Genomic DNA, 7,262 nt, shown 5'->3' with positions numbered 1-7,262 from the left:
AAACAAATGGGATCACTGGCTTTTTATGAAAGACTAACTCAGGAACAGCCAGATGGAAAAGATGCTTAGGGCAAAGTGTGGGGAAAGTGTGTGGAGCTTCCGTGCCTTCTGGTGTGCCACTCTCCTAGCACCTACATGTGTCCACCAACCTGGAAGCTCTCTGAACCCTTTACCTTTGGGATTTTATGGAGGCTTCTTCACATAGACATAATCAGTCATTAACTCCATTTTTATCCCTTCTCCCTTATCAAGACAGTGGAAGGTGGGGCTGAAGATTGTAAGCTGCTAGTCATGGTCTGGTCTTTCTCGTGACCATGCCTCATCTAAGAGCCATCCAGGAGCTTACCCAGAGTTGCCTCATTAGAACAAAAGACATTCCTATCACCCAGAAAATTACAAAGGTTTCAGGAAGCCCTGTGTCAGAAACCTGGGTCAAAAACCAAATATTAAAACAAAAGATGCTCCTAGTGCTCTTATCACTTGGGAAATTACAAGGTTGTCAGGAGCTCTGTGCCAGGAAACAGGGGCAGATATATATTCTGTTATCTTACAGGTGTCAAGGTAATGGTGGCCTTGTAAAATGAGTTTGGATGTTTTCCTTCCACTTCAATTTTTGGGAGGAGTTTAAGAGATTGGCATTAATTCTTCTTTAAATATTTGGTAGAATTCACCAATGAAACCATCTAGTCCTGGGCTTTTCTGGGAGGTTTTTGTTTAGTAATTCAATCTCCTTACTTGTTGCCGGTCTATTTTGTCTGATATAATTTTAGCTGCCCCTCATTTCTTTGTTTCCCCCTTACATGGAATATCTTTTGCCATCCTTTCACCTTGAACTTATGTATGTCCTTAAAGCTGAAGGGAATCTCTTGTAGGCAGCATATAATTTGGATGTTGCCTTTTAAAATCCATCTGGCCATTCTACACCTTTTGATTGGAAGATTCAACCCATTTACATTTAGAGTTATTATTGATATGTAAGGAATTACTAATGCCATCTTATTGTTTTCTGGCTGTTTTGTAGTTCTTTTGTTCCTTTTTTCCCTTTTTGCTCTCTCTCTCTTTTTTTTTTTTTTTTTTTAGGTGAATTGATTATTCAGGCACCTGGGCTGGAGATGTGTGATGTTCTTCAGCTCAGGCTGTCAGAGTCCACACCGTTAACAATTATGTGGTCCTTGGCAAGTATTGTGGGGGACCCACAGTGGCTGAAAGGCCTGTTGGGGTCTTTAGCAGTGCCTTTAGACCCAGTGGCTAGGGAACAGAGCAGGTGGCAGTGGGGTCAGAGCTGGTGGTGTGCACAAACTTGGCTGCAGGGACCAGTTTCAGGTACCTATGTAGTGACAGAATCCTGTTGCAGACACACATATTGTGGTAGGGATCAGCACAGGCAGCCTGGGCTGGGGCCAACTACACTCTCACTGTTAGCTGCAGGGGCCCTAGCTGTCATTGTGCTCTCATGTGGTGGCACATTCTCTGCCTGGGACAGAGCACAGCACTGCGGTTTGATGAAAGGCATTAGGCTGACAGCATCCATGTGCACAGCTAGAGGTGGTAGCTACAGGTGAATGTGGTGCTGCAGGCTAGTGACAGAAGATAGGACCTAATCTGGTCCTCCAATTAGCTGTGGAGACACTTACTGTCAATGTGCTCTCCTGTGGCTGCTCATTCTCCCCGCCCCCAGGCATGTGCACTGTGGTGGAGGTTGATGACAGGCATCAGGCTGGGGGCATGTAAGTGCACAGCTGGAGTGGTTAGCCCTGAGCCCTGGGTGGGTCTAGGCTGGCATTTTGCACTCATGTAGCCACAGAGCCCTGAGCTGGCTGCCAGTCCTGTTCTCAGTCTCTGCCCAGGGTGGGTGGAGGGAGCAGGGAGGGACTTAGGTGTCTGGTGTCACAAGTGTGAGTATTTTGGGGGCAAGAACTGATGAAATATGAAGGGAATCCAGGGCTTCTGTGCTGGCCATTGGTTTTGTCAGTGTCAAAATCTGCTGAGCTTGTCTGCATAGCTGGTCTCTCTGATCTGCCATCATTCTTGGTGTGTGGCTGTTATTAATAGCCCCACTTTTCTTCCTTGTTCCTAGCCATCTCTACATGTTTCAGTTTTGCCAGTCTAGGCAGGATGAAACCAAAGTAGGACCTTCTTTTGGTGTCCTGAAAGGCTGGACAAGCTGGTTGCTCACCCTGCTCTTCCTTTCCTAGTGTGGGGAACTCTTTCTAGCTGGGAAGTTCCCTCTTGGCCCTGAACAATGCAGTTTGGCGGATAGGATGATGTAGACAAAATGAAGTTGTTTTCCTTCTCTTCTTATGCAATTATCTCAATTTTTTTTCCCCACTGTGTTGTTAAAATTTCTTAAGTGGACTCTAGTGCTTTCCCAGAACTGTTTTTGTTTGTGGGTAGCTGTCTAATTGTTAATCTTTTGGGGGGGACAGAGAGACTGGTGTCTACTCTATCACAATTTTGGTCTGTTCTATACCTTATTGAAAGTGGGGGTATTGAAGTCTCCTATTCTACACAATAGTATTGTGTTGCTATCTATTTCTCCCTTCAATTCTGTCAGAGTTTGCTTTATATACTGAGGAGTTTTCTTGTACTGTCTTTGCCTTGTTTTGGTATTAGGTTAGTGCTGGCAGCACAGAATGAGTTACAAACTACTCCTTCTGCCTTTATCTTCTGGAAGATATTATAGAGAATTGGTGTCATTTCTTTTTTAATTGTTTGGTAGAATTCACCAGTAAACCTTTTTGAGCCTGGTGCTTTCTGTTTCAGATAGTTATCAATTATTGATTCAACTTCTTTAATAGATATATGCCTATTCAATTTGTCTATTTATTCTTGTTTGAGTCTTGGCAGATAGTGTCTTTCAAGAAACTGGTCCATTTCATCTAGGTTATTAAATTTGTGGCAGAGATTCATTCATAATATTCCTTAATTATCATTTCAATTTCCATGGGATCTGTAGCGATTTCCTCTCTTTCACCTCTGACATTAGTAATTTGTGTCTTCTCTCTTTTTTTCTTAGTTAGCTTGGCTAGAGGCTTATCAATTTTATGAATCCTTTCAGATAACCAGCTTTTGATTTTGTTGATTTTCTCAGTTGACTTCCTCTTTCCTATTTAATTGATATTTGCTCTAATTTTTTTTACTATTTCTTTTCTTCTGCTTATTTTGGACTTAATTCTCTCTTCTTTTTCTAGTTTCCTAAGGTGAAAGTTTAGATTATTGACTTTAGATATTTTCAGTAAAATATGTTAGATATGTTTTCAGTGTTATTAATTTCCTTCTCAGCATTGCCTTTGCTGTATCTCACAACTTTTGATAAATTGTATTATTATTTTCATTTAGTTTAAAATATTTTAAAATTCCTCTTGAGATTTCTCCTTTGACTCATGCTATTTAGACATGTTTGTTTTTATTGAAATATAACTTCATTTACAATATTGCATTAGTTTCAGGTATACAGCATAGTGATTCAGTTTTTTATTTTTTTGCAGATTATATTCCATTAGGTTATTACAAGATATTATGTATAATATTCTGTGCTATGCAGTAAATCCTTGATGCTTGCCTATTTTATGTATAGTAGTTTGTATCTGTTAATCCCATACTCCTAATTTGTCCCTTCCCCATCCCTCTCCCCGTTGGTAACCATATGCTTGTTTTCAATGTCTGTGAGTCTATTTCTATTTTGTATACAGATTAATTTGTATTTTTTTAGATTCCACATATAAGTGATATATGATCATACAGTCTTTGTCTTTCTCTCTCTGACTTATTTCACTAAGCATAATATTCTCTAGGTTCATTCATGTTGCTGCAAATGACAATACTTCATTCTTTTTTATGGTTGAGTAATATTCCACTGTGTGTGTGTGTGTGTGTACATATATAGATAGATAGATATAGATATAGATATCACATCTTCTTAAGGCAATCATCTGCTGATGGGCACTTAGGATGTTTCCATGTGCTACTGTGAATAGTACTGATATGAACATTGTGGTGCGTGTATCTTTTCAAATTAGAGTTTCTGTTTTTTCTGGGTACATACCCAGGAGTGGGATTTCTGAATCATATGGTAGCTCTATTTTTAGTTTTTTTTTTAAAGTAAATTTTATTTATTTATTTGGCTGCATTAGGTCTTCGTTTCTGCGCATGGGCTTTCTCTAGTTGCGACGAGCGGGGGCCACTCTTCACCATGGTGCACAGGCCTCTCAATATCACGGCCTTTTGTTGTGGGGCACAGGCTCCAGACACGCAGGCTCAGTAGCTGTGGCTCATGGGTCCAGTTGCTCTGCAGCATGTGGGATCTTCCCAGACCAGGGCTCAAACCCATGTCCACTGTATTGGCAGGCAGATTCTCAACCACTGTGCCACCAGGGAAGCCCCTATTTTTAGTTTTTAAAGGATCCTCCATACTGTTTTCCATAGTGGCCACACCAATTTACATTCCACCCAACAATGTAGGAGGGTTCCCTTTTTTCCACACCCTCTCCAGCATTTATTATTTCTAGACTTTTTGTTGATAGCCATTCTGACTGGTGTGAGGTGATACCTCATTGTGGTTTTGATTTGCATTTCTCTAGTTAGCAATACTGAGCATCTTTTCATGTTCCTGTTGGTTAACTCTATGTCTTATTTTGAAAAATGTCTATTTAGGTAGATTTGTGTTCTTAAATCTCTGAATGTTTTGGTATTTTTCAGCTATTTTTCTGTTACTGACTTCTAGTTTAATTCCATTGTGGTCTGGGAGAAGACATTATATGATTTCTATTCTTCTAAGTTTGTTAAGGTGTGTTTTATGGTCTACAATGTGGTCTACCTTAGTGAATGTTCCATGGGAGCTTGAGAGGAATGCTTATTCTGCTACTGTTGTATGAAGTAATCTATAGAGGTCAATTAGATCCATTTGACTGGTGGTATTGTTGAATTCAACTATGCCCTTACAGATTTTCTGCTGCTGATAAAAGGTGTTAATGTTTCCAACTATAATAGTGGATTCATCTATTTAGTTTTGTGTTTCTATTAGTTTTTGCCTCATGCCTCAGGTATTTTGATGTTCTGTTGTTAGACACACACACATTAAGGATTCTTATATCTTCTTGGAGAATTGATTCCTTTATCATTATGTAATGTCCCCCTTTCTCCCTACTAATTTTCCCTGATCTGAAGGTGGCTTTGTCTGAAATTGAATAGCTACACCAGCTTTTTTTGTTTTCCTGAGTGTTAGTATGGCATGTGTTTAATTTAGATAAATTAGTATTTAAATTTATCCATGCCTTTATATTTTAAAAAGGTTTTGTTTAGACAACATATAGTTGCATATATATATATTTTTAATTCTAATTTATTTTTAAAAAATATCTTTATTGGAGTATAACTTACAATGGTGTGTCAGTTTCTGATTTACAACAAAGTGAATCAGTTATACATATACATATGCTCCCATATCACTTCCTTTTGCGTCTCCCTCCCTCCCACCCTCCCTATCCCACCACTCTAGGTGGTCACAAAGCACAGAGGTGAACTCCCTGTGCTACGTGGCTGCTTCCCACTAGCTATCTATTTTACATTTGGTAGTGTACATATGTCGATGCCACTCTCTCACTTCGTCAGAGCTTACTCTTCCCCTCCTCATATCCTCAAGTCCATGCTCTAGTAGGTCTGTGTTTTATTCCCGTCCTACCACTAATCTCTTCGTGACATTTTTTTTTCTTAGATTCCATATATATGTGTTAGCATACGGTATTTGTTTTTCTCCTTCTGACTTACTTCACTCTGTATGACAGACTCTAGGTCCATCCACCTCATTACAAATAACTCAGTTTCATTTCTTTTTATGGCTGAGTAATATTCCATTGTATATATGTGCCACATCTTCTTTATCCATTCATCTGTCGATGGACACTTAGGTTGCTTCCATGTCCTGGCTACTGTAAATAGAGCTGCAATGAACATTTTTGGTACATGACTCTTTTTCAATTATGGTTTTCTCAGGGTATATGCCCAGGAGTGGGATTGTGGGCTCGTATGGTAGTTCCATTTGTAGTTTTTTAAGGAACCTCCATACTGTTCTCCGTAGTGGCTATATCAATTTACATTCTCAGCAGCAGTGCAAGAGTGTTCCCTTTTCTCCACACCCTCTCCAGCATTTATTGTTTCTAGAGTTTTTGATGATGGCCATTCTGACCAGTGTGAGATGACATCTCATTGTAGTTTTTAATTGCATTTCTCTAATGATTAATGATGTTGAGCATTCTTTATGTGTTTGTTGGCAATCTGTATGTCTTCCTTGGAGAAATGTCTAGTTCTTCTGCCCATTTTTGGATTGGGTTGTTTGTTTTTTTGCTATTGAGCTGCATGAGTTGCTTATAAATTTTGGATTTTAATCCTTTGTCAGTTGCTTTATTTGCAAATATTTTCTCCCATTCTGAGGGTTGTCTTTTGGTCTTGGTTATGGTTTCCTTTGCTGTGCAAAAGCTTTTAAATTTCATTAGGTCCCATTTGTTTATTTTTGTTTTTATTTCCATTTCTCTAGGAGGTGGGTCAAAAAGGATCTTGCTGTGATTTATGTCATAGAGTGTTCTGCCTATGTGTGCCTCTCATAGTTTGATAGTGTCTGGTCTTACATGTAGGTCTTTAACCCATTTTTTTTGTGTATGGTGTTAGGGAGTGTTCTAATTTCATACTTTTACATGTAGCTGTCCAGTTTTTCCAGCACCACTTATTGAAGAGACTGTCTTTTCTCCACTGTATATCCTTCCCTCCTTTATCAAAGATAAGGTGACCATATCTGTGTGGGTTTATCTCTAGGCTTTCTATCCTGTTCCATTGATCTATATTTCTATTTTTGTGCCAGTACCATACTGTCTTGATTACTGTAGTCTTGTAGTATTGTCTGAAATCAGGGAGCCTGATTCCTCCAGCTCCATTTTTGTTCTCATGATTGCTTTGGCTATTCGGGGTCTTTTATGTTTCCATACAAATTGTGAAATTTTTTGTTCTAGTTCTGTAAAAAATGCCAGTGGTAATTTGATAGGGATTGCATTGAATCTGTAGATTGCTTTGGGTAGTAGAGTCATTTTCACAATGTTGATTCTTCCAATCCAAGAACATGGTATATTTCTCCACCTATTTGTATCATCTTTAATTTCTTTCATCAGTGTCTTATAGTTTTCTGCATATAAGTCGTTTCTCTCCTTAGGTAGGTTTATTCCTAGATATTTTATTCTTTTTGTTGCAGTGGTAAATGGGAGTGTTTTCTTAAT

The sequence above is a fragment of the Kogia breviceps genome, chromosome X (assembly GCF_026419965.1).
Source record: "Kogia breviceps isolate mKogBre1 chromosome X, mKogBre1 haplotype 1, whole genome shotgun sequence".
Taxonomy (NCBI): Eukaryota; Metazoa; Chordata; class Mammalia; order Artiodactyla; family Physeteridae; genus Kogia; species Kogia breviceps.
This window is presented reverse-complemented; position numbering follows the sequence as displayed.